A 23,163-nucleotide genomic window follows, 5' to 3' on the forward strand; every position below is an offset into this window, starting at 1 on the left:
AAAAAAAAAAAAATAAGATAATGTTAAATTAAAAGAAATCGCAGTGTGTAAGGAGCTAACTACTGGGCGCATCGACAACTCCGACAAGTTTTGCTACCAGCAGAATATCTGATCTCTGCAGAATATTATCTCATTTCAAGCTGTGTTTTAATTAATTTTAGGTGGGCCGATCCCGGCGGTACTGCAATGCCGGGCCAACCCGCGACAGAGGTGGAGCAAGCCCCTAGCACTCCGTCATGAGCCAAAAATGAGTTTAATATTCTGGTCCTGCGATGCAGGACGTATCAGATATTAAGCTGATAAGAACAGATACTACACTTTGATCTTAGCCAAAAGGCCGAGAAGCGATAAGGAAAAACCGCAGTGGAAGGGCCTAAATGCTTGCAGCGTGTGCGCTCCACATGTGGGAGTGAAACATGGTGGTGCGGGCTGATATCGCAACAGGCGACCGTGGAAAACGTCGCAAAAGCAAGTGCCGGGAGGAAGGACAACTGAAGAGAGCACTCGTCAACAGCCTAGTTTTACCGTCCATGTCTAAGAGTAAAGAGCGACTCCCATTTGAACGCCGCTAGCAGCCACGGCAGTGGAGAAGCCGTGAGGCCGCCCCACAGCAGCGCCAGGACGGCGCGAGCTACACCGGCGCGAGGCCGGCGCAAGCTACACCTAGCCGAGTGCTTACACCGTTCACCGCAGACTGCATATGTGTGTGTGCGTGTGTACACACGTATTCTGCGTGCGTGCGGCGGCGGCGACGACGACGACGTTCGCGAGGAGCTAAGGTTATAACTCCAAAAAATTTAATTGAAATTATCTGTGGCCGGGCCATAAGAGACGCCAAAGGAGCATCCGACGGCGCTGTTGTGTGCCCCCATAAATTACCAGCCTAGTGTAATGTGGCTGCAAGAGCGGTCCGGCTAAAAACAAAAAAAAAAAAAAAATAAGATAATGTTAAATTAAAAGAAATCGCAGTGTGTAAGGAGCTAACTACTGGGCGCATCGACAACTCCGACAAGTTTTGCTACCAGCAGAATATCTGATCTCTGCAGAATATTATCTCATTTCAAGCTGTGTTTTAATTAATTTTAGGTGGGCCGATCCCGGCGGTACTGCAATGCCGGGCCAACCCGCGACAGAGGTGGAGCAAGCCCCTAGCACTCCGTCATGAGCCAAAAATGAGTTTAATATTCTGGTCCTGCGATGCAGGACGTATCAGATATTAAGCTGATAAGAACAGATACTACACTTTGATCTTAGCCAAAAGGCCGAGAAGCGATAAGGAAAAACCGCAGTGGAAGGGCCTAAATGCTTGCAGCGTGTGCGCTCCACATGTGGGAGTGAAACATGGTGGTGCGGGCTGATATCGCAACAGGCGACCGTGGAAAACGTCGCAAAAGCAAGTGCCGGGAGGAAGGACAACTGAAGAGAGCACTCGTCAACAGCCTAGTTTTACCGTCCATGTCTAAGAGTAAAGAGCGACTCCCATTTGAACGCCGCTAGCAGCCACGGCAGTGGAGAAGCCGTGAGGCCGCCCCACAGCAGCGCCAGGACGGCGCGAGCTACACCGGCGCGAGGCCGGCGCAAGCTACACCTAGCCGAGTGCTTACACCGTTCACCGCAGACTGCATATGTGTGTGTGCGTGTGTACACACGTATTCTGCGTGCGTGCGGCGGCGGCGACGACGACGACGTTCGCGAGCTAAGGTTATAACTCCAAAAAATTTAATTGAAATTATCTGTGGCCGGGCCATAAGAGACGCCAAAGGAGCATCCGACGGCGCTGTTGTGTGCCCCCATAAATTACCAGCCTAGTGTAATGTGGCTGCAAGAGCGGTCCGGCTAAAAACAAAAAAAAAAAAAAAATAAGATAATGTTAAATTAAAAGAAATCGCAGTGTGTAAGGAGCTAACTACTGGGCGCATCGACAACTCCGACAAGTTTTGCTACCAGCAGAATATCTGATCTCTGCAGAATATTATCTCATTTCAAGCTGTGTTTTAATTAATTTTAGGTGGGCCGATCCCGGCGGTACTGCAATGCCGGGCCAACCCGCGACAGAGGTGGAGCAAGCCCCTAGCACTCCGTCATGAGCCAAAAATGAGTTTAATATTCTGGTCCTGCGATGCAGGACGTATCAGATATTAAGCTGATAAGAACAGATACTACACTTTGATCTTAGCCAAAAGGCCGAGAAGCGATAAGGAAAAACCGCAGTGGAAGGGCCTAAATGCTTGCAGCGTGTGCGCTCCACATGTGGGAGTGAAACATGGTGGTGCGGGCTGATATCGCAACAGGCGACCGTGGAAAACGTCGCAAAAGCAAGTGCCGGGAGGAAGGACAACTGAAGAGAGCACTCGTCAACAGCCTAGTTTTACCGTCCATGTCTAAGAGTAAAGAGCGACTCCCATTTGAACGCCGCTAGCAGCCACGGCAGTGGAGAAGCCGTGAGGCCGCCCCACAGCAGCGCCAGGACGGCGCGAGCTACACCGGCGCGAGGCCGGCGCAAGCTACACCTAGCCGAGTGCTTACACCGTTCACCGCAGACTGCATATGTGTGTGTGCGTGTGTACACACGTATTCTGCGTGCGTGCGGCGGCGGCGACGACGACGTTCGCGAGGAGCTAAGGTTATAACTCCAAAAAATTTAATTGAAATTATCTGTGGCCGGGCCATAAGAGACGCCAAAGGAGCATCCGACGGCGCTGTTGTGTGCCCCCATAAATTACCAGCCTAGTGTAATGTGGCTGCAAGAGCGGTCCGGCTAAAAACAAAAAAAAAAAAAAAATAAGATAATGTTAAATTAAAAGAAATCGCAGTGTGTAAGGAGCTAACTACTGGGCGCATCGACAACTCCGACAAGTTTTGCTACCAGCAGAATATCTGATCTCTGCAGAATATTATCTCATTTCAAGCTGTGTTTTAATTAATTTTAGGTGGGCCGATCCCGGCGGTACTGCAATGCCGGGCCAACCCGCGACAGAGGTGGAGCAAGCCCCTAGCACTCCGTCATGAGCCAAAAATGAGTTTAATATTCTGGTCCTGCGATGCAGGACGTATCAGATATTAAGCTGATAAGAACAGATACTACACTTTGATCTTAGCCAAAAGGCCGAGAAGCGATAAGGAAAAACCGCAGTGGAAGGGCCTAAATGCTTGCAGCGTGTGCGCTCCACATGTGGGAGTGAAACATGGTGGTGCGGGCTGATATCGCAACAGGCGACCGTGGAAAACGTCGCAAAAGCAAGTGCCGGGAGGAAGGACAACTGAAGAGAGCACTCGTCAACAGCCTAGTTTTACCGTCCATGTCTAAGAGTAAAGAGCGACTCCCATTTGAACGCCGCTAGCAGCCACGGCAGTGGAGAAGCCGTGAGGCCGCCCCACAGCAGCGCCAGGACGGCGCGAGCTACACCGGCGCGAGGCCGGCGCAAGCTACACCTAGCCGAGTGCTTACACCGTTCACCGCAGACTGCATATGTGTGTGTGCGTGTGTACACACGTATTCTGCGTGCGTGCGGCGGCGGCGACGACGACGACGTTCGCGAGGAGCTAAGGTTATAACTCCAAAAAATTTAATTGAAATTATCTGTGGCCGGGCCATAAGAGACGCCAAAGGAGCATCCGACGGCGCTGTTGTGTGCCCCCATAAATTACCAGCCTAGTGTAATGTGGCTGCAAGAGCGGTCCGGCTAAAAACAAAAAAAAAAAAAAAATAAGATAATGTTAAATTAAAAGAAATCGCAGTGTGTAAGGAGCTAACTACTGGGCGCATCGACAACTCCGACAAGTTTTGCTACCAGCAGAATATCTGATCTCTGCAGAATATTATCTCATTTCAAGCTGTGTTTTAATTAATTTTAGGTGGGCCGATCCCGGCGGTACTGCAATGCCGGGCCAACCCGCGACAGAGGTGGAGCAAGCCCCTAGCACTCCGTCATGAGCCAAAAATGAGTTTAATATTCTGGTCCTGCGATGCAGGACGTATCAGATATTAAGCTGATAAGAACAGATACTACACTTTGATCTTAGCCAAAAGGCCGAGAAGCGATAAGGAAAAACCGCAGTGGAAGGGCCTAAATGCTTGCAGCGTGTGCGCTCCACATGTGGGAGTGAAACATGGTGGTGCGGGCTGATATCGCAACAGGCGACCGTGGAAAACGTCGCAAAAGCAAGTGCCGGGAGGAAGGACAACTGAAGAGAGCACTCGTCAACAGCCTAGTTTTACCGTCCATGTCTAAGAGTAAAGAGCGACTCCCATTTGAACGCCGCTAGCAGCCACGGCAGTGGAGAAGCCGTGAGGCCGCCCCACAGCAGCGCCAGGACGGCGCGAGCTACACCGGCGCGAGGCCGGCGCAAGCTACACCTAGCCGAGTGCTTACACCGTTCACCGCAGACTGCATATGTGTGTGTGCGTGTGTACACACGTATTCTGCGTGCGTGCGGCGGCGGCGACGACGACGACGTTCGCGAGGAGCTAAGGTTATAACTCCAAAAAATTTAATTGAAATTATCTGTGGCCGGGCCATAAGAGACGCCAAAGGAGCATCCGACGGCGCTGTTGTGTGCCCCCATAAATTACCAGCCTAGTGTAATGTGGCTGCAAGAGCGGTCCGGCTAAAAACAAAAAAAAAAAAAAAATAAGATAATGTTAAATTAAAAGAAATCGCAGTGTGTAAGGAGCTAACTACTGGGCGCATCGACAACTCCGACAAGTTTTGCTACCAGCAGAATATCTGATCTCTGCAGAATATTATCTCATTTCAAGCTGTGTTTTAATTAATTTTAGGTGGGCCGATCCCGGCGGTACTGCAATGCCGGGCCAACCCGCGACAGAGGTGGAGCAAGCCCCTAGCACTCCGTCATGAGCCAAAAATGAGTTTAATATTCTGGTCCTGCGATGCAGGACGTATCAGATATTAAGCTGATAAGAACAGATACTACACTTTGATCTTAGCCAAAAGGCCGAGAAGCGATAAGGAAAAACCGCAGTGGAAGGGCCTAAATGCTTGCAGCGTGTGCGCTCCACATGTGGGAGTGAAACATGGTGGTGCGGGCTGATATCGCAACAGGCGACCGTGGAAAACGTCGCAAAAGCAAGTGCCGGGAGGAAGGACAACTGAAGAGAGCACTCGTCAACAGCCTAGTTTTACCGTCCATGTCTAAGAGTAAAGAGCGACTCCCATTTGAACGCCGCTAGCAGCCACGGCAGTGGAGAAGCCGTGAGGCCGCCCCACAGCAGCGCCAGGACGGCGCGAGCTACACCGGCGCGAGGCCGGCGCAAGCTACACCTAGCCGAGTGCTTACACCGTTCACCGCAGACTGCATATGTGTGTGTGCGTGTGTACACACGTATTCTGCGTGCGTGCGGCGGCGGCGACGACGACGACGTTCGCGAGGAGCTAAGGTTATAACTCCAAAAAATTTAATTGAAATTATCTGTGGCCGGGCCATAAGAGACGCCAAAGGAGCATCCGACGGCGCTGTTGTGTGCCCCCATAAATTACCAGCCTAGTGTAATGTGGCTGCAAGAGCGGTCCGGCTAAAAACAAAAAAAAAAAAAAAATAAGATAATGTTAAATTAAAAGAAATCGCAGTGTGTAAGGAGCTAACTACTGGGCGCATCGACAACTCCGACAAGTTTTGCTACCAGCAGAATATCTGATCTCTGCAGAATATTATCTCATTTCAAGCTGTGTTTTAATTAATTTTAGGTGGGCCGATCCCGGCGGTACTGCAATGCCGGGCCAACCCGCGACAGAGGTGGAGCAAGCCCCTAGCACTCCGTCATGAGCCAAAAATGAGTTTAATATTCTGGTCCTGCGATGCAGGACGTATCAGATATTAAGCTGATAAGAACAGATACTACACTTTGATCTTAGCCAAAAGGCCGAGAAGCGATAAGGAAAAACCGCAGTGGAAGGGCCTAAATGCTTGCAGCGTGTGCGCTCCACATGTGGGAGTGAAACATGGTGGTGCGGGCTGATATCGCAACAGGCGACCGTGGAAAACGTCGCAAAAGCAAGTGCCGGGAGGAAGGACAACTGAAGAGAGCACTCGTCAACAGCCTAGTTTTACCGTCCATGTCTAAGAGTAAAGAGCGACTCCCATTTGAACGCCGCTAGCAGCCACGGCAGTGGAGAAGCCGTGAGGCCGCCCCACAGCAGCGCCAGGACGGCGCGAGCTACACCGGCGCGAGGCCGGCGCAAGCTACACCTAGCCGAGTGCTTACACCGTTCACCGCAGACTGCATATGTGTGTGTGCGTGTGTACACACGTATTCTGCGTGCGTGCGGCGGCGGCGACGACGACGACGTTCGCGAGGAGCTAAGGTTATAACTCCAAAAAATTTAATTGAAATTATCTGTGGCCGGGCCATAAGAGACGCCAAAGGAGCATCCGACGGCGCTGTTGTGTGCCCCCATAAATTACCAGCCTAGTGTAATGTGGCTGCAAGAGCGGTCCGGCTAAAAACAAAAAAAAAAAAAAAATAAGATAATGTTAAATTAAAAGAAATCGCAGTGTGTAAGGAGCTAACTACTGGGCGCATCGACAACTCCGACAAGTTTTGCTACCAGCAGAATATCTGATCTCTGCAGAATATTATCTCATTTCAAGCTGTGTTTTAATTAATTTTAGGTGGGCCGATCCCGGCGGTACTGCAATGCCGGGCCAACCCGCGACAGAGGTGGAGCAAGCCCCTAGCACTCCGTCATGAGCCAAAAATGAGTTTAATATTCTGGTCCTGCGATGCAGGACGTATCAGATATTAAGCTGATAAGAACAGATACTACACTTTGATCTTAGCCAAAAGGCCGAGAAGCGATAAGGAAAAACCGCAGTGGAAGGGCCTAAATGCTTGCAGCGTGTGCGCTCCACATGTGGGAGTGAAACATGGTGGTGCGGGCTGATATCGCAACAGGCGACCGTGGAAAACGTCGCAAAAGCAAGTGCCGGGAGGAAGGACAACTGAAGAGAGCACTCGTCAACAGCCTAGTTTTACCGTCCATGTCTAAGAGTAAAGAGCGACTCCCATTTGAACGCCGCTAGCAGCCACGGCAGTGGAGAAGCCGTGAGGCCGCCCCACAGCAGCGCCAGGACGGCGCGAGCTACACCGGCGCGAGGCCGGCGCAAGCTACACCTAGCCGAGTGCTTACACCGTTCACCGCAGACTGCATATGTGTGTGTGCGTGTGTACACACGTATTCTGCGTGCGTGCGGCGGCGGCGACGACGACGTTCGCGAGGAGCTAAGGTTATAACTCCAAAAAATTTAATTGAAATTATCTGTGGCCGGGCCATAAGAGACGCCAAAGGAGCATCCGACGGCGCTGTTGTGTGCCCCCATAAATTACCAGCCTAGTGTAATGTGGCTGCAAGAGCGGTCCGGCTAAAAACAAAAAAAAAAAAAAAATAAGATAATGTTAAATTAAAAGAAATCGCAGTGTGTAAGGAGCTAACTACTGGGCGCATCGACAACTCCGACAAGTTTTGCTACCAGCAGAATATCTGATCTCTGCAGAATATTATCTCATTTCAAGCTGTGTTTTAATTAATTTTAGGTGGGCCGATCCCGGCGGTACTGCAATGCCGGGCCAACCCGCGACAGAGGTGGAGCAAGCCCCTAGCACTCCGTCATGAGCCAAAAATGAGTTTAATATTCTGGTCCTGCGATGCAGGACGTATCAGATATTAAGCTGATAAGAACAGATACTACACTTTGATCTTAGCCAAAAGGCCGAGAAGCGATAAGGAAAAACCGCAGTGGAAGGGCCTAAATGCTTGCAGCGTGTGCGCTCCACATGTGGGAGTGAAACATGGTGGTGCGGGCTGATATCGCAACAGGCGACCGTGGAAAACGTCGCAAAAGCAAGTGCCGGGAGGAAGGACAACTGAAGAGAGCACTCGTCAACAGCCTAGTTTTACCGTCCATGTCTAAGAGTAAAGAGCGACTCCCATTTGAACGCCGCTAGCAGCCACGGCAGTGGAGAAGCCGTGAGGCCGCCCCACAGCAGCGCCAGGACGGCGCGAGCTACACCGGCGCGAGGCCGGCGCAAGCTACACCTAGCCGAGTGCTTACACCGTTCACCGCAGACTGCATATGTGTGTGTGCGTGTGTACACACGTATTCTGCGTGCGTGCGGCGGCGGCGACGACGACGACGTTCGCGAGGAGCTAAGGTTATAACTCCAAAAAATTTAATTGAAATTATCTGTGGCCGGGCCATAAGAGACGCCAAAGGAGCATCCGACGGCGCTGTTGTGTGCCCCCATAAATTACCAGCCTAGTGTAATGTGGCTGCAAGAGCGGTCCGGCTAAAAAACAAAAAAAAAAAAAAAATAAGATAATGTTAAATTAAAAGAAATCGCAGTGTGTAAGGAGCTAACTACTGGGCGCATCGACAACTCCGACAAGTTTTGCTACCAGCAGAATATCTGATCTCTGCAGAATATTATCTCATTTCAAGCTGTGTTTTAATTAATTTTAGGTGGGCCGATCCCGGCGGTACTGCAATGCCGGGCCAACCCGCGACAGAGGTGGAGCAAGCCCCTAGCACTCCGTCATGAGCCAAAAATGAGTTTAATATTCTGGTCCTGCGATGCAGGACGTATCAGATATTAAGCTGATAAGAACAGATACTACACTTTGATCTTAGCCAAAAGGCCGAGAAGCGATAAGGAAAAACCGCAGTGGAAGGGCCTAAATGCTTGCAGCGTGTGCGCTCCACATGTGGGAGTGAAACATGGTGGTGCGGGCTGATATCGCAACAGGCGACCGTGGAAAACGTCGCAAAAGCAAGTGCCGGGAGGAAGGACAACTGAAGAGAGCACTCGTCAACAGCCTAGTTTTACCGTCCATGTCTAAGAGTAAAGAGCGACTCCCATTTGAACGCCGCTAGCAGCCACGGCAGTGGAGAAGCCGTGAGGCCGCCCCACAGCAGCGCCAGGACGGCGCGAGCTACACCGGCGCGAGGCCGGCGCAAGCTACACCTAGCCGAGTGCTTACACCGTTCACCGCAGACTGCATATGTGTGTGTGCGTGTGTACACACGTATTCTGCGTGCGTGCGGCGGCGGCGACGACGACGACGTTCGCGAGGAGCTAAGGTTATAACTCCAAAAAATTTAATTGAAATTATCTGTGGCCGGGCCATAAGAGACGCCAAAGGAGCATCCGACGGCGCTGTTGTGTTTGTGTGCCCCCATAAATTACCAGCCTAGTGTAATGTGGCTGCAAGAGCGGTCCGGCTAAAAACAAAAAAAAAAAAAAAATAAGATAATGTTAAATTAAAAGAAATCGCAGTGTGTAAGGAGCTAACTACTGGGCGCATCGACAACTCCGACAAGTTTTGCTACCAGCAGAATATCTGATCTCTGCAGAATATTATCTCATTTCAAGCTGTGTTTTAATTAATTTTAGGTGGGCCGATCCCGGCGGTACTGCAATGCCGGGCCAACCCGCGACAGAGGTGGAGCAAGCCCCTAGCACTCCGTCATGAGCCAAAAATGAGTTTAATATTCTGGTCCTGCGATGCAGGACGTATCAGATATTAAGCTGATAAGAACAGATACTACACTTTGATCTTAGCCAAAAGGCCGAGAAGCGATAAGGAAAAACCGCAGTGGAAGGGCCTAAATGCTTGCAGCGTGTGCGCTCCACATGTGGGAGTGAAACATGGTGGTGCGGGCTGATATCGCAACAGGCGACCGTGGAAAACGTCGCAAAAGCAAGTGCCGGGAGGAAGGACAACTGAAGAGAGCACTCGTCAACAGCCTAGTTTTACCGTCCATGTCTAAGAGTAAAGAGCGACTCCCATTTGAACGCCGCTAGCAGCCACGGCAGTGGAGAAGCCGTGAGGCCGCCCCACAGCAGCGCCAGGACGGCGCGAGCTACACCGGCGCGAGGCCGGCGCAAGCTACACCTAGCCGAGTGCTTACACCGTTCACCGCAGACTGCATATGTGTGTGTGCGTGTGTACACACGTATTCTGCGTGCGTGCGGCGGCGGCGACGACGACGACGTTCGCGAGGAGCTAAGGTTATAACTCCAAAAAATTTAATTGAAATTATCTGTGGCCGGGCCATAAGAGACGCCAAAGGAGCATCCGACGGCGCTGTTGTGTGCCCCCATAAATTACCAGCCTAGTGTAATGTGGCTGCAAGAGCGGTCCGGCTAAAAACAAAAAAAAAAAAAAAAATAAGATAATGTTAAATTAAAAGAAATCGCAGTGTGTAAGGAGCTAACTACTGGGCGCATCGACAACTCCGACAAGTTTTGCTACCAGCAGAATATCTGATCTCTGCAGAATATTATCTCATTTCAAGCTGTGTTTTAATTAATTTTAGGTGGGCCGATCCCGGCGGTACTGCAATGCCGGGCCAACCCGCGACAGAGGTGGAGCAAGCCCCTAGCACTCCGTCATGAGCCAAAAATGAGTTTAATATTCTGGTCCTGCGATGCAGGACGTATCAGATATTAAGCTGATAAGAACAGATACTACACTTTGATCTTAGCCAAAAGGCCGAGAAGCGATAAGGAAAAACCGCAGTGGAAGGGCCTAAATGCTTGCAGCGTGTGCGCTCCACATGTGGGAGTGAAACATGGTGGTGCGGGCTGATATCGCAACAGGCGACCGTGGAAAACGTCGCAAAAGCAAGTGCCGGGAGGAAGGACAACTGAAGAGAGCACTCGTCAACAGCCTAGTTTTACCGTCCATGTCTAAGAGTAAAGAGCGACTCCCATTTGAACGCCGCTAGCAGCCACGGCAGTGGAGAAGCCGTGAGGCCGCCCCACAGCAGCGCCAGGACGGCGCGAGCTACACCGGCGCGAGGCCGGCGCAAGCTACACCTAGCCGAGTGCTTACACCGTTCACCGCAGACTGCATATGTGTGTGTGCGTGTGTACACACGTATTCTGCGTGCGTGCGGCGGCGGCGACGACGACGTTCGCGAGGAGCTAAGGTTATAACTCCAAAAAATTTAATTGAAATTATCTGTGGCCGGGCCATAAGAGACGCCAAAGGAGCATCCGACGGCGCTGTTGTGTGCCCCCATAAATTACCAGCCTAGTGTAATGTGGCTGCAAGAGCGGTCCGGCTAAAAACAAAAAAAAAAAAAAAAATAAGATAATGTTAAATTAAAAGAAATCGCAGTGTGTAAGGAGCTAACTACTGGGCGCATCGACAACTCCGACAAGTTTTGCTACCAGCAGAATATCTGATCTCTGCAGAATATTATCTCATTTCAAGCTGTGTTTTAATTAATTTTAGGTGGGCCGATCCCGGCGGTACTGCAATGCCGGGCCAACCCGCGACAGAGGTGGAGCAAGCCCCTAGCACTCCGTCATGAGCCAAAAATGAGTTTAATATTCTGGTCCTGCGATGCAGGACGTATCAGATATTAAGCTGATAAGAACAGATACTACACTTTGATCTTAGCCAAAAGGCCGAGAAGCGATAAGGAAAAACCGCAGTGGAAGGGCCTAAATGCTTGCAGCGTGTGCGCTCCACATGTGGGAGTGAAACATGGTGGTGCGGGCTGATATCGCAACAGGCGACCGTGGAAAACGTCGCAAAAGCAAGTGCCGGGAGGAAGGACAACTGAAGAGAGCACTCGTCAACAGCCTAGTTTTACCGTCCATGTCTAAGAGTAAAGAGCGACTCCCATTTGAACGCCGCTAGCAGCCACGGCAGTGGAGAAGCCGTGAGGCCGCCCCACAGCAGCGCCAGGACGGCGCGAGCTACACCGGCGCGAGGCCGGCGCAAGCTACACCTAGCCGAGTGCTTACACCGTTCACCGCAGACTGCATATGTGTGTGTGCGTGTGTACACACGTATTCTGCGTGCGTGCGGCGGCGGCGACGACGACGACGTTCGCGAGGAGCTAAGGTTATAACTCCAAAAAATTTAATTGAAATTATCTGTGGCCGGGCCATAAGAGACGCCAAAGGAGCATCCGACGGCGCTGTTGTGTGCCCCCATAAATTACCAGCCTAGTGTAATGTGGCTGCAAGAGCGGTCCGGCTAAAAACAAAAAAAAAAAAAAAAATAAGATAATGTTAAATTAAAAGAAATCGCAGTGTGTAAGGAGCTAACTACTGGGCGCATCGACAACTCCGACAAGTTTTGCTACCAGCAGAATATCTGATCTCTGCAGAATATTATCTCATTTCAAGCTGTGTTTTAATTAATTTTAGGTGGGCCGATCCCGGCGGTACTGCAATGCCGGGCCAACCCGCGACAGAGGTGGAGCAAGCCCCTAGCACTCCGTCATGAGCCAAAAATGAGTTTAATATTCTGGTCCTGCGATGCAGGACGTATCAGATATTAAGCTGATAAGAACAGATACTACACTTTGATCTTAGCCAAAAGGCCGAGAAGCGATAAGGAAAAACCGCAGTGGAAGGGCCTAAATGCTTGCAGCGTGTGCGCTCCACATGTGGGAGTGAAACATGGTGGTGCGGGCTGATATCGCAACAGGCGACCGTGGAAAACGTCGCAAAAGCAAGTGCCGGGAGGAAGGACAACTGAAGAGAGCACTCGTCAACAGCCTAGTTTTACCGTCCATGTCTAAGAGTAAAGAGCGACTCCCATTTGAACGCCGCTAGCAGCCACGGCAGTGGAGAAGCCGTGAGGCCGCCCCACAGCAGCGCCAGGACGGCGCGAGCTACACCGGCGCGAGGCCGGCGCAAGCTACACCTAGCCGAGTGCTTACACCGTTCACCGCAGACTGCATATGTGTGTGTGCGTGTGTACACACGTATTCTGCGTGCGTGCGGCGGCGGCGACGACGACGACGTTCGCGAGGAGCTAAGGTTATAACTCCAAAAAATTTAATTGAAATTATCTGTGGCCGGGCCATAAGAGACGCCAAAGGAGCATCCGACGGCGCTGTTGTGTGCCCCCATAAATTACCAGCCTAGTGTAATGTGGCTGCAAGAGCGGTCCGGCTAAAAACAAAAAAAAAAAAAAAATAAGATAATGTTAAATTAAAAGAAATCGCAGTGTGTAAGGAGCTAACTACTGGGCGCATCGACAACTCCGACAAGTTTTGCTACCAGCAGAATATCTGATCTCTGCAGAATATTATCTCATTTCAAGCTGTGTTTTAATTAATTTTAGGTGGGCCGATCCCGGCGGTACTGCAATGCCGGGCCAACCCGCGACAGAGGTGGAGCAAGCCCCTAGCACTCCGTCATGAGCCAAAAATGAGTTTAATATTCTGGTCCTGCGATGCAGGACGTATCAGATATTAAGCTGATAAGAACAGATACTACACTTTGATCTTAGCCAAAAGGCCGAGAAGCGATAAGGAAAAACCGCAGTGGAAGGGCCTAAATGCTTGCAGCGTGTGCGCTCCACATGTGGGAGTGAAACATGGTGGTGCGGGCTGATATCGCAACAGGCGACCGTGGAAAACGTCGCAAAAGCAAGTGCCGGGAGGAAGGACAACTGAAGAGAGCACTCGTCAACAGCCTAGTTTTACCGTCCATGTCTAAGAGTAAAGAGCGACTCCCATTTGAACGCCGCTAGCAGCCACGGCAGTGGAGAAGCCGTGAGGCCGCCCCACAGCAGCGCCAGGACGGCGCGAGCTACACCGGCGCGAGGCCGGCGCAAGCTACACCTAGCCGAGTGCTTACACACCGTTCACCGCAGACTGCATATGTGTGTGTGCGTGTGTACACACGTATTCTGCGTGCGTGCGGCGGCGGCGACGACGACGACGTTCGCGAGGAGCTAAGGTTATAACTCCAAAAAATTTAATTGAAATTATCTGTGGCCGGGCCATAAGAGACGCCAAAGGAGCATCCGACGGCGCTGTTGTGTGCCCCCATAAATTACCAGCCTAGTGTAATGTGGCTGCAAGAGCGGTCCGGCTAAAAACAAAAAAAAAAAAAAAATAAGATAATGTTAAATTAAAAGAAATCGCAGTGTGTAAGGAGCTAACTACTGGGCGCATCGACAACTCCGACAAGTTTTGCTACCAGCAGAATATCTGATCTCTGCAGAATATTATCTCATTTCAAGCTGTGTTTTAATTAATTTTAGGTGGGCCGATCCCGGCGGTACTGCAATGCCGGGCCAACCCGCGACAGAGGTGGAGCAAGCCCCTAGCACTCCGTCATGAGCCAAAAATGAGTTTAATATTCTGGTCCTGCGATGCAGGACGTATCAGATATTAAGCTGATAAGAACAGATACTACACTTTGATCTTAGCCAAAAGGCCGAGAAGCGATAAGGAAAAACCGCAGTGGAAGGGCCTAAATGCTTGCAGCGTGTGCGCTCCACATGTGGGAGTGAAACATGGTGGTGCGGGCTGATATCGCAACAGGCGACCGTGGAAAACGTCGCAAAAGCAAGTGCCGGGAGGAAGGACAACTGAAGAGAGCACTCGTCAACAGCCTAGTTTTACCGTCCATGTCTAAGAGTAAAGAGCGACTCCCATTTGAACGCCGCTAGCAGCCACGGCAGTGGAGAAGCCGTGAGGCCGCCCCACAGCAGCGCCAGGACGGCGCGAGCTACACCGGCGCGAGGCCGGCGCAAGCTACACCTAGCCGAGTGCTTACACCGTTCACCGCAGACTGCATATGTGTGTGTGCGTGTGTACACACGTATTCTGCGTGCGTGCGGCGGCGGCGACGACGACGACGTTCGCGAGGAGCTAAGGTTATAACTCCAAAAAATTTAATTGAAATTATCTGTGGCCGGGCCATAAGAGACGCCAAAGGAGCATCCGACGGCGCTGTTGTGTGCCCCCATAAATTACCAGCCTAGTGTAATGTGGCTGCAAGAGCGGTCCGGCTAAAAACAAAAAAAAAAAAAAAATAAGATAATGTTAAATTAAAAGAAATCGCAGTGTGTAAGGAGCTAACTACTGGGCGCATCGACAACTCCGACAAGTTTTGCTACCAGCAGAATATCTGATCTCTGCAGAATATTATCTCATTTCAAGCTGTGTTTTAATTAATTTTAGGTGGGCCGATCCCGGCGGTACTGCAATGCCGGGCCAACCCGCGACAGAGGTGGAGCAAGCCCCTAGCACTCCGTCATGAGCCAAAAATGAGTTTAATATTCTGGTCCTGCGATGCAGGACGTATCAGATATTAAGCTGATAAGAACAGATACTACACTTTGATCTTAGCCAAAAGGCCGAGAAGCGATAAGGAAAAACCGCAGTGGAAGGGCCTAAATGCTTGCAGCGTGTGCGCTCCACATGTGGGAGTGAAACATGGTGGTGCGGGCTGATATCGCAACAGGCGACCGTGGAAAACGTCGCAAAAGCAAGTGCCGGGAGGAAGGACAACTGAAGAGAGCACTCGTCAACAGCCTAGTTTTACCGTCCATGTCTAAGAGTAAAGAGCGACTCCCATTTGAACGCCGCTAGCAGCCACGGCAGTGGAGAAGCCGTGAGGCCGCCCCACAGCAGCGCCAGGACGGCGCGAGCTACACCGGCGCGAGGCCGGCGCAAGCTACACCTAGCCGAGTGCTTACACCGTTCACCGCAGACTGCATATGTGTGTGTGCGTGTGTACACACGTATTCTGCGTGCGTGCGGCGGCGGCGACGACGACGACGTTCGCGAGGAGCTAAGGTTATAACTCCAAAAAATTTAATTGAAATTATCTGTGGCCGGGCCATAAGAGACGCCAAAGGAGCATCCGACGGCGCTGTTGTGTGCCCCCATAAATTACCAGCCTAGTGTAATGTGGCTGCAAGAGCGGTCCGGCTAAAAACAAAAAAAAAAAAAAAATAAGATAATGTTAAATTAAAAGAAATCGCAGTGTGTAAGGAGCTAACTACTGGGCGCATCGACAACTCCGACAAGTTTTGCTACCAGCAGAATATCTGATCTCTGCAGAATATTATCTCATTTCAAGCTGTGTTTTAATTAATTTTAGGTGGGCCGATCCCGGCGGTACTGCAATGCCGGGCCAACCCGCGACAGAGGTGGAGCAAGCCCCTAGCACTCCGTCATGAGCCAAAAATGAGTTTAATATTCTGGTCCTGCGATGCAGGACGTATCAGATATTAAGCTGATAAGAACAGATACTACACTTTGATCTTAGCCAAAAGGCCGAGAAGCGATAAGGAAAAACCGCAGTGGAAGGGCCTAAATGCTTGCAGCGTGTGCGCTCCACATGTGGGAGTGAAACATGGTGGTGCGGGCTGATATCGCAACAGGCGACCGTGGAAAACGTCGCAAAAGCAAGTGCCGGGAGGAAGGACAACTGAAGAGAGCACTCGTCAACAGCCTAGTTTTACCGTCCATGTCTAAGAGTAAAGAGCGACTCCCATTTGAACGCCGCTAGCAGCCACGGCAGTGGAGAAGCCGTGAGGCCGCCCCACAGCAGCGCCAGGACGGCGCGAGCTACACCGGCGCGAGGCCGGCGCAAGCTACACCTAGCCGAGTGCTTACACCGTTCACCGCAGACTGCATATGTGTGTGTGCGTGTGTACACACGTATTCTGCGTGCGTGCGGCGGCGGCGACGACGACGACGTTCGCGAGGAGCTAAGGTTATAACTCCAAAAAATTTAATTGAAATTATCTGTGGCCGGGCCATAAGAGACGCCAAAGGAGCATCCGACGGCGCTGTTGTGTGCCCCCATAAATTACCAGCCTAGTGTAATGTGGCTGCAAGAGCGGTCCGGCTAAAAACAAAAAAAAAAAAAAAAATAAGATAATGTTAAATTAAAAGAAATCGCAGTGTGTAAGGAGCTAACTACTGGGCGCATCGACAACTCCGACAAGTTTTGCTACCAGCAGAATATCTGATCTCTGCAGAATATTATCTCATTTCAAGCTGTGTTTTAATTAATTTTAGGTGGGCCGATCCCGGCGGTACTGCAATGCCGGGCCAACCCGCGACAGAGGTGGAGCAAGCCCCTAGCACTCCGTCATGAGCCAAAAATGAGTTTAATATTCTGGTCCTGCGATGCAGGACGTATCAGATATTAAGCTGATAAGAACAGATACTACACTTTGATCTTAGCCAAAAGGCCGAGAAGCGATAAGGAAAAACCGCAGTGGAAGGGCCTAAATGCTTGCAGCGTGTGCGCTCCACATGTGGGAGTGAAACATGGTGGTGCGGGCTGATATCGCAACAGGCGACCGTGGAAAACGTCGCAAAAGCAAGTGCCGGGAGGAAGGACAACTGAAGAGAGCACTCGTCAACAGCCTAGTTTTACCGTCCATGTCTAAGAGTAAAGAGCGACTCCCATTTGAACGCCGCTAGCAGCCACGGCAGTGGAGAAGCCGTGAGGCCGCCCCACAGCAGCGCCAGGACGGCGCGAGCTACACCGGCGCGAGGCCGGCGCAAGCTACACCTAGCCGAGTGCTTACACCGTTCACCGCAGACTGCATATGTGTGTGTGCGTGTGTACACACGTATTCTGCGTGCGTGCGGCGGCGGCGACGACGACGACGTTCGCGAGGAGCTAAGGTTATAACTCCAAAAAATTTAATTGAAATTATCTGTGGCCGGGCCATAAGAGACGCCAAAGGAGCATCCGACGGCGCTGTTGTGTGCCCCCATAAATTACCAGCCTAGTGTAATGTGGCTGCAAGAGCGGTCCGGCTAAAAACAAAAAAAAAAAAAAAATAAGATAATGTTAAATTAAAAGAAATCGCAGTGTGTAAGGAGCTAACTACTGGGCGCATCGACAACTCCGACAAGTTTTGCTACCAGCAGAATATCTGATCTCTGCAGAATATTATCTCATTTCAAGCTGTGTTTTAATTAATTTTAGGTGGGCCGATCCCGGCGGTACTGCAATGCCGGGCCAACCCGCGACAGAGGTGGAGCAAGCCCCTAGCACTCCGTCATGAGCCAAAAATGAGTTTAATATTCTGGTCCTGCGATGCAGGACGTATCAGATATTAAGCTGATAAGAACAGATACTACACTTTGATCTTAGCCAAAAGGCCGAGAAGCGATAAGGAAAAACCGCAGTGGAAGGGCCTAAATGCTTGCAGCGTGTGCGCTCCACATGTGGGAGTGAAACATGGTGGTGCGGGCTGATATCGCAACAGGCGACCGTGGAAAACGTCGCAAAAGCAAGTGCCGGGAGGAAGGACAACTGAAGAGAGCACTCGTCAACAGCCTAGTTTTACCGTCCATGTCTAAGAGTAAAGAGCGACTCCCATTTGAACGCCGCTAGCAGCCACGGCAGTGGAGAAGCCGTGAGGCCGCCCCACAGCAGCGCCAGGACGGCGCGAGCTACACCGGCGCGAGGCCGGCGCAAGCTACACCTAGCCGAGTGCTTACACCGTTCACCGCAGACTGCATATGTGTGTGTGCGTGTGTACACACGTATTCTGCGTGCGTGCGGCGGCGGCGACGACGACGACGTTCGCGAGGAGCTAAGGTTATAACTCCAAAAAATTTAATTGAAATTATCTGTGGCCGGGCCATAAGAGACGCCAAAGGAGCATCCGACGGCGCTGTTGTGTGCCCCCATAAATTACCAGCCTAGTGTAATGTGGCTGCAAGAGCGGTCCGGCTAAAAACAAAAAAAAAAAAAAAATAAGATAATGTTAAATTAAAAGAAATCGCAGTGTGTAAGGAGCTAACTACTGGGCGCATCGACAACTCCGACAAGTTTTGCTACCAGCAGAATATCTGATCTCTGCAGAATATTATCTCATTTCAAGCTGTGTTTTAATTAATTTTAGGTGGGCCGATCCCGGCGGTACTGCAATGCCGGGCCAACCCGCGACAGAGGTGGAGCAAGCCCCTAGCACTCCGTCATGAGCCAAAAATGAGTTTAATATTCTGGTCCTGCGATGCAGGACGTATCAGATATTAAGCTGATAAGAACAGATACTACACTTTGATCTTAGCCAAAAGGCCGAGAAGCGATAAGGAAAAACCGCAGTGGAAGGGCCTAAATGCTTGCAGCGTGTGCGCTCCACATGTGGGAGTGAAACATGGTGGTGCGGGCTGATATCGCAACAGGCGACCGTGGAAAACGTCGCAAAAGCAAGTGCCGGGAGGAAGGACAACTGAAGAGAGCACTCGTCAACAGCCTAGTTTTACCGTCCATGTCTAAGAGTAAAGAGCGACTCCCATTTGAACGCCGCTAGCAGCCACGGCAGTGGAGAAGCCGTGAGGCCGCCCCACAGCAGCGCCAGGACGGCGCGAGCTACACCGGCGCGAGGCCGGCGCAAGCTACACCTAGCCGAGTGCTTACACCGTTCACCGCAGACTGCATATGTGTGTGTGCGTGTGTACACACGTATTCTGCGTGCGTGCGGCGGCGGCGACGACGACGACGTTCGCGAGGAGCTAAGGTTATAACTCCAAAAAATTTAATTGAAATTATCTGTGGCCGGGCCATAAGAGACGCCAAAGGAGCATCCGACGGCGCTGTTGTGTGCCCCCATAAATTACCAGCCTAGTGTAATGTGGCTGCAAGAGCGGTCCGGCTAAAAACAAAAAAAAAAAAAAAATAAGATAATGTTAAATTAAAAGAAATCGCAGTGTGTAAGGAGCTAACTACTGGGCGCATCGACAACTCCGACAAGTTTTGCTACCAGCAGAATATCTGATCTCTGCAGAATATTATCTCATTTCAAGCTGTGTTTTAATTAATTTTAGGTGGGCCGATCCCGGCGGTACTGCAATGCCGGGCCAACCCGCGACAGAGGTGGAGCAAGCCCCTAGCACTCCGTCATGAGCCAAAAATGAGTTTAATATTCTGGTCCTGCGATGCAGGACGTATCAGATATTAAGCTGATAAGAACAGATACTACACTTTGATCTTAGCCAAAAGGCCGAGAAGCGATAAGGAAAAACCGCAGTGGAAGGGCCTAAATGCTTGCAGCGTGTGCGCTCCACATGTGGGAGTGAAACATGGTGGTGCGGGCTGATATCGCAACAGGCGACCGTGGAAAACGTCGCAAAAGCAAGTGCCGGGAGGAAGGACAACTGAAGAGAGCACTCGTCAACAGCCTAGTTTTACCGTCCATGTCTAAGAGTAAAGAGCGACTCCCATTTGAACGCCGCTAGCAGCCACGGCAGTGGAGAAGCCGTGAGGCCGCCCCACAGCAGCGCCAGGACGGCGCGAGCTACACCGGCGCGAGGCCGGCGCAAGCTACACCTAGCCGAGTGCTTACACCGTTCACCGCAGACTGCATATGTGTGTGTGCGTGTGTACACACGTATTCTGCGTGCGTGCGGCGGCGGCGACGACGACGACGTTCGCGAGGAGCTAAGGTTATAACTCCAAAAAATTTAATTGAAATTATCTGTGGCCGGGCCATAAGAGACGCCAAAGGAGCATCCGACGGCGCTGTTGTGTGCCCCCATAAATTACCAGCCTAGTGTAATGTGGCTGCAAGAGCGGTCCGGCTAAAAACAAAAAAAAAAAAAAAAATAAGATAATGTTAAATTAAAAGAAATCGCAGTGTGTAAGGAGCTAACTACTGGGCGCATCGACAACTCCGACAAGTTTTGCTACCAGCAGAATATCTGATCTCTGCAGAATATTATCTCATTTCAAGCTGTGTTTTAATTAATTTTAGGTGGGCCGATCCCGGCGGTACTGCAATGCCGGGCCAACCCGCGACAGAGGTGGAGCAAGCCCCTAGCACTCCGTCATGAGCCAAAAATGAGTTTAATATTCTGGTCCTGCGATGCAGGACGTATCAGATATTAAGCTGATAAGAACAGATACTACACTTTGATCTTAGCCAAAAGGCCGAGAAGCGATAAGGAAAAACCGCAGTGGAAGGGCCTAAATGCTTGCAGCGTGTGCGCTCCACATGTGGGAGTGAAACATGGTGGTGCGGGCTGATATCGCAACAGGCGACCGTGGAAAACGTCGCAAAAGCAAGTGCCGGGAGGAAGGACAACTGAAGAGAGCACTCGTCAACAGCCTAGTTTTACCGTCCATGTCTAAGAGTAAAGAGCGACTCCCATTTGAACGCCGCTAGCAGCCACGGCAGTGGAGAAGCCGTGAGGCCGCCCCACAGCAGCGCCAGGACGGCGCGAGCTACACCGGCGCGAGGCCGGCGCAAGCTACACCTAGCCGAGTGCTTACACCGTTCACCGCAGACTGCATATGTGTGTGTGCGTGTGTACACACGTATTCTGCGTGCGTGCGGCGGCGGCGACGACGACGACGTTCGCGAGGAGCTAAGGTTATAACTCCAAAAAATTTAATTGAAATTATCTGTGGCCGGGCCATAAGAGACGCCAAAGGAGCATCCGACGGCGCTGTTGTGTGCCCCCATAAATTACCAGCCTAGTGTAATGTGGCTGCAAGAGCGGTCCGGCTAAAAACAAAAAAAAAAAAAAAATAAGATAATGTTAAATTAAAAGAAATCGCAGTGTGTAAGGAGCTAACTACTGGGCGCATCGACAACTCCGACAAGTTTTGCTACCAGCAGAATATCTGATCTCTGCAGAATATTATCTCATTTCAAGCTGTGTTTTAATTAATTTTAGGTGGGCCGATCCCGGCGGTACTGCAATGCCGGGCCAACCCGCGACAGAGGTGGAGCAAGCCCCTAGCACTCCGTCATGAGCCAAAAATGAGTTTAATATTCTGGTCCTGCGATGCAGGACGTATCAGATATTAAGCTGATAAGAACAGATACTACACTTTGATCTTAGCCAAAAGGCCGAGAAGCGATAAGGAAAAACCGCAGTGGAAGGGCCTAAATGCTTGCAGCGTGTGCGCTCCACATGTGGGAGTGAAACATGGTGGTGCGGGCTGATATCGCAACAGGCGACCGTGGAAAACGTCGCAAAAGCAAGTGCCGGGAGGAAGGACAACTGAAGAGAGCACTCGTCAACAGCCTAGTTTTACCGTCCATGTCTAAGAGTAAAGAGCGACTCCCATTTGAACGCCGCTAGCAGCCACGGCAGTGGAGAAGCCGTGAGGCCGCCCCACAGCAGCGCCAGGACGGCGCGAGCTACACCGGCGCGAGGCCGGCGCAAGCTACACCTAGCCGAGTGCTTACACCGTTCACCGCAGACTGCATATGTGTGTGTGCGTGTGTACACACGTATTCTGCGTGCGTGCGGCGGCGGCGACGACGACGTTCGCGAGGAGCTAAGGTTATAACTCCAAAAAATTTAATTGAAATTATCTGTGGCCGGGCCATAAGAGACGCCAAAGGAGCATCCGACGGCGCTGTTGTGTGCCCCCATAAATTACCAGCCTAGTGTAATGTGGCTGCAAGAGCGGTCCGGCTAAAAACAAAAAAAAAAAAAAAATAAGATAATGTTAAATTAAAAGAAATCGCAGTGTGTAAGGAGCTAACTACTGGGCGCATCGACAACTCCGACAAGTTTTGCTACCAGCAGAATATCTGATCTCTGCAGAATATTATCTCATTTCAAGCTGTGTTTTAATTAATTTTAGGTGGGCCGATCCCGGCGGTACTGCAATGCCGGGCCAACCCGCGACAGAGGTGGAGCAAGCCCCTAGCACTCCGTCATGAGCCAAAAATGAGTTTAATATTCTGGTCCTGCGATGCAGGACGTATCAGATATTAAGCTGATAAGAACAGATACTACACTTTGATCTTAGCCAAAAGGCCGAGAAGCGATAAGGAAAAACCGCAGTGGAAGGGCCTAAATGCTTGCAGCGTGTGCGCTCCACATGTGGGAGTGAAACATGGTGGTGCGGGCTGATATCGCAACAGGCGACCGTGGAAAACGTCGCAAAAGCAAGTGCCGGGAGGAAGGACAACTGAAGAGAGCACTCGTCAACAGCCTAGTTTTACCGTCCATGTCTAAGAGTAAAGAGCGACTCCCATTTGAACGCCGCTAGCAGCCACGGCAGTGGAGAAGCCGTGAGGCCGCCCCACAGCAGCGCCAGGACGGCGCGAGCTACACCGGCGCGAGGCCGGCGCAAGCTACACCTAGCCGAGTGCTTACACCGTTCACCGCAGACTGCATATGTGTGTGTGCGTGTGTACACACGTATTCTGCGTGCGTGCGGCGGCGGCGACGACGACGTTCGCGAGGAGCTAAGGTTATAACTCCAAAAAATTTAATTGAAATTATCTGTGGCCGGGCCATAAGAGACGCCAAAGGAGCATCCGACGGCGCTGTTGTGTGCCCCCCATAAATTACCAGCCTAGTGTAATGTGGCTGCAAGAGCGGTCCGGCTAAAAACAAAAAAAAAAAAAAAAAATAAGATAATATCTGTCTCGCGTGTGT

At 51.1% G+C, this 23,163-nt stretch overlaps 25 non-coding genes across 25 annotated transcripts; all 25 read right to left on the reverse strand.

Annotated features, from left to right (window-relative positions):
- Positions 1 to 156: 156 nt before the first annotated feature.
- LOC126292172 (U2 spliceosomal RNA) lies at positions 157 to 349 on the reverse strand. Its single transcript, XR_007552028.1, has one exon. It is a non-coding gene; the product is annotated as a U2 spliceosomal RNA (small nuclear RNA).
- Positions 350 to 1,081: 732 nt separating this feature from the next.
- LOC126292179 (U2 spliceosomal RNA) lies at positions 1,082 to 1,274 on the reverse strand. Its single transcript, XR_007552038.1, has one exon. It is a non-coding gene; the product is annotated as a U2 spliceosomal RNA (small nuclear RNA).
- A 729-nt stretch (positions 1,275 to 2,003) lies between these two features.
- Positions 2,004 to 2,196, reverse strand: LOC126292184 (U2 spliceosomal RNA). Its single transcript, XR_007552039.1, has one exon. It is a non-coding gene; the product is annotated as a U2 spliceosomal RNA (small nuclear RNA).
- A 729-nt stretch (positions 2,197 to 2,925) lies between these two features.
- LOC126292190 (U2 spliceosomal RNA) lies at positions 2,926 to 3,118 on the reverse strand. The gene has a single exon (XR_007552040.1). It is a non-coding gene; the product is annotated as a U2 spliceosomal RNA (small nuclear RNA).
- Positions 3,119 to 3,850: 732 nt separating this feature from the next.
- Positions 3,851 to 4,043, reverse strand: LOC126292195 (U2 spliceosomal RNA). The gene has a single exon (XR_007552042.1). It is a non-coding gene; the product is annotated as a U2 spliceosomal RNA (small nuclear RNA).
- Positions 4,044 to 4,775: 732 nt separating this feature from the next.
- On the reverse strand, positions 4,776 to 4,968 carry LOC126292198 (U2 spliceosomal RNA). The gene has a single exon (XR_007552043.1). It is a non-coding gene; the product is annotated as a U2 spliceosomal RNA (small nuclear RNA).
- A 732-nt stretch (positions 4,969 to 5,700) lies between these two features.
- Positions 5,701 to 5,893, reverse strand: LOC126292203 (U2 spliceosomal RNA). The gene has a single exon (XR_007552046.1). It is a non-coding gene; the product is annotated as a U2 spliceosomal RNA (small nuclear RNA).
- A 732-nt stretch (positions 5,894 to 6,625) lies between these two features.
- LOC126292209 (U2 spliceosomal RNA) lies at positions 6,626 to 6,818 on the reverse strand. Its single transcript, XR_007552047.1, has one exon. It is a non-coding gene; the product is annotated as a U2 spliceosomal RNA (small nuclear RNA).
- A 729-nt stretch (positions 6,819 to 7,547) lies between these two features.
- On the reverse strand, positions 7,548 to 7,740 carry LOC126292217 (U2 spliceosomal RNA). The gene has a single exon (XR_007552048.1). It is a non-coding gene; the product is annotated as a U2 spliceosomal RNA (small nuclear RNA).
- Positions 7,741 to 8,473: 733 nt separating this feature from the next.
- LOC126292222 (U2 spliceosomal RNA) lies at positions 8,474 to 8,666 on the reverse strand. Its single transcript, XR_007552049.1, has one exon. It is a non-coding gene; the product is annotated as a U2 spliceosomal RNA (small nuclear RNA).
- Positions 8,667 to 9,404: 738 nt separating this feature from the next.
- Positions 9,405 to 9,597, reverse strand: LOC126292226 (U2 spliceosomal RNA). The gene has a single exon (XR_007552050.1). It is a non-coding gene; the product is annotated as a U2 spliceosomal RNA (small nuclear RNA).
- Positions 9,598 to 10,330: 733 nt separating this feature from the next.
- Positions 10,331 to 10,523, reverse strand: LOC126292232 (U2 spliceosomal RNA). Its single transcript, XR_007552051.1, has one exon. It is a non-coding gene; the product is annotated as a U2 spliceosomal RNA (small nuclear RNA).
- Positions 10,524 to 11,253: 730 nt separating this feature from the next.
- LOC126292236 (U2 spliceosomal RNA) lies at positions 11,254 to 11,446 on the reverse strand. Its single transcript, XR_007552052.1, has one exon. It is a non-coding gene; the product is annotated as a U2 spliceosomal RNA (small nuclear RNA).
- A 733-nt stretch (positions 11,447 to 12,179) lies between these two features.
- On the reverse strand, positions 12,180 to 12,372 carry LOC126292238 (U2 spliceosomal RNA). Its single transcript, XR_007552053.1, has one exon. It is a non-coding gene; the product is annotated as a U2 spliceosomal RNA (small nuclear RNA).
- Positions 12,373 to 13,104: 732 nt separating this feature from the next.
- On the reverse strand, positions 13,105 to 13,297 carry LOC126292241 (U2 spliceosomal RNA). The gene has a single exon (XR_007552054.1). It is a non-coding gene; the product is annotated as a U2 spliceosomal RNA (small nuclear RNA).
- A 734-nt stretch (positions 13,298 to 14,031) lies between these two features.
- On the reverse strand, positions 14,032 to 14,224 carry LOC126292245 (U2 spliceosomal RNA). The gene has a single exon (XR_007552055.1). It is a non-coding gene; the product is annotated as a U2 spliceosomal RNA (small nuclear RNA).
- Positions 14,225 to 14,956: 732 nt separating this feature from the next.
- LOC126292251 (U2 spliceosomal RNA) lies at positions 14,957 to 15,149 on the reverse strand. Its single transcript, XR_007552056.1, has one exon. It is a non-coding gene; the product is annotated as a U2 spliceosomal RNA (small nuclear RNA).
- A 732-nt stretch (positions 15,150 to 15,881) lies between these two features.
- LOC126292257 (U2 spliceosomal RNA) lies at positions 15,882 to 16,074 on the reverse strand. The gene has a single exon (XR_007552057.1). It is a non-coding gene; the product is annotated as a U2 spliceosomal RNA (small nuclear RNA).
- Positions 16,075 to 16,807: 733 nt separating this feature from the next.
- Positions 16,808 to 17,000, reverse strand: LOC126292267 (U2 spliceosomal RNA). The gene has a single exon (XR_007552061.1). It is a non-coding gene; the product is annotated as a U2 spliceosomal RNA (small nuclear RNA).
- Positions 17,001 to 17,732: 732 nt separating this feature from the next.
- Positions 17,733 to 17,925, reverse strand: LOC126292271 (U2 spliceosomal RNA). Its single transcript, XR_007552070.1, has one exon. It is a non-coding gene; the product is annotated as a U2 spliceosomal RNA (small nuclear RNA).
- Positions 17,926 to 18,657: 732 nt separating this feature from the next.
- On the reverse strand, positions 18,658 to 18,850 carry LOC126292274 (U2 spliceosomal RNA). Its single transcript, XR_007552073.1, has one exon. It is a non-coding gene; the product is annotated as a U2 spliceosomal RNA (small nuclear RNA).
- Positions 18,851 to 19,582: 732 nt separating this feature from the next.
- Positions 19,583 to 19,775, reverse strand: LOC126292281 (U2 spliceosomal RNA). The gene has a single exon (XR_007552074.1). It is a non-coding gene; the product is annotated as a U2 spliceosomal RNA (small nuclear RNA).
- A 733-nt stretch (positions 19,776 to 20,508) lies between these two features.
- On the reverse strand, positions 20,509 to 20,701 carry LOC126292283 (U2 spliceosomal RNA). The gene has a single exon (XR_007552077.1). It is a non-coding gene; the product is annotated as a U2 spliceosomal RNA (small nuclear RNA).
- Positions 20,702 to 21,433: 732 nt separating this feature from the next.
- On the reverse strand, positions 21,434 to 21,626 carry LOC126292293 (U2 spliceosomal RNA). Its single transcript, XR_007552087.1, has one exon. It is a non-coding gene; the product is annotated as a U2 spliceosomal RNA (small nuclear RNA).
- A 729-nt stretch (positions 21,627 to 22,355) lies between these two features.
- LOC126292296 (U2 spliceosomal RNA) lies at positions 22,356 to 22,548 on the reverse strand. The gene has a single exon (XR_007552088.1). It is a non-coding gene; the product is annotated as a U2 spliceosomal RNA (small nuclear RNA).
- Positions 22,549 to 23,163: the final 615 nt, after the last annotated feature.

The sequence above is a fragment of the Schistocerca gregaria genome, chromosome 1, assembly GCF_023897955.1.
Source record: "Schistocerca gregaria isolate iqSchGreg1 chromosome 1, iqSchGreg1.2, whole genome shotgun sequence".
Taxonomy (NCBI): domain Eukaryota; kingdom Metazoa; phylum Arthropoda; class Insecta; order Orthoptera; family Acrididae; genus Schistocerca; species Schistocerca gregaria.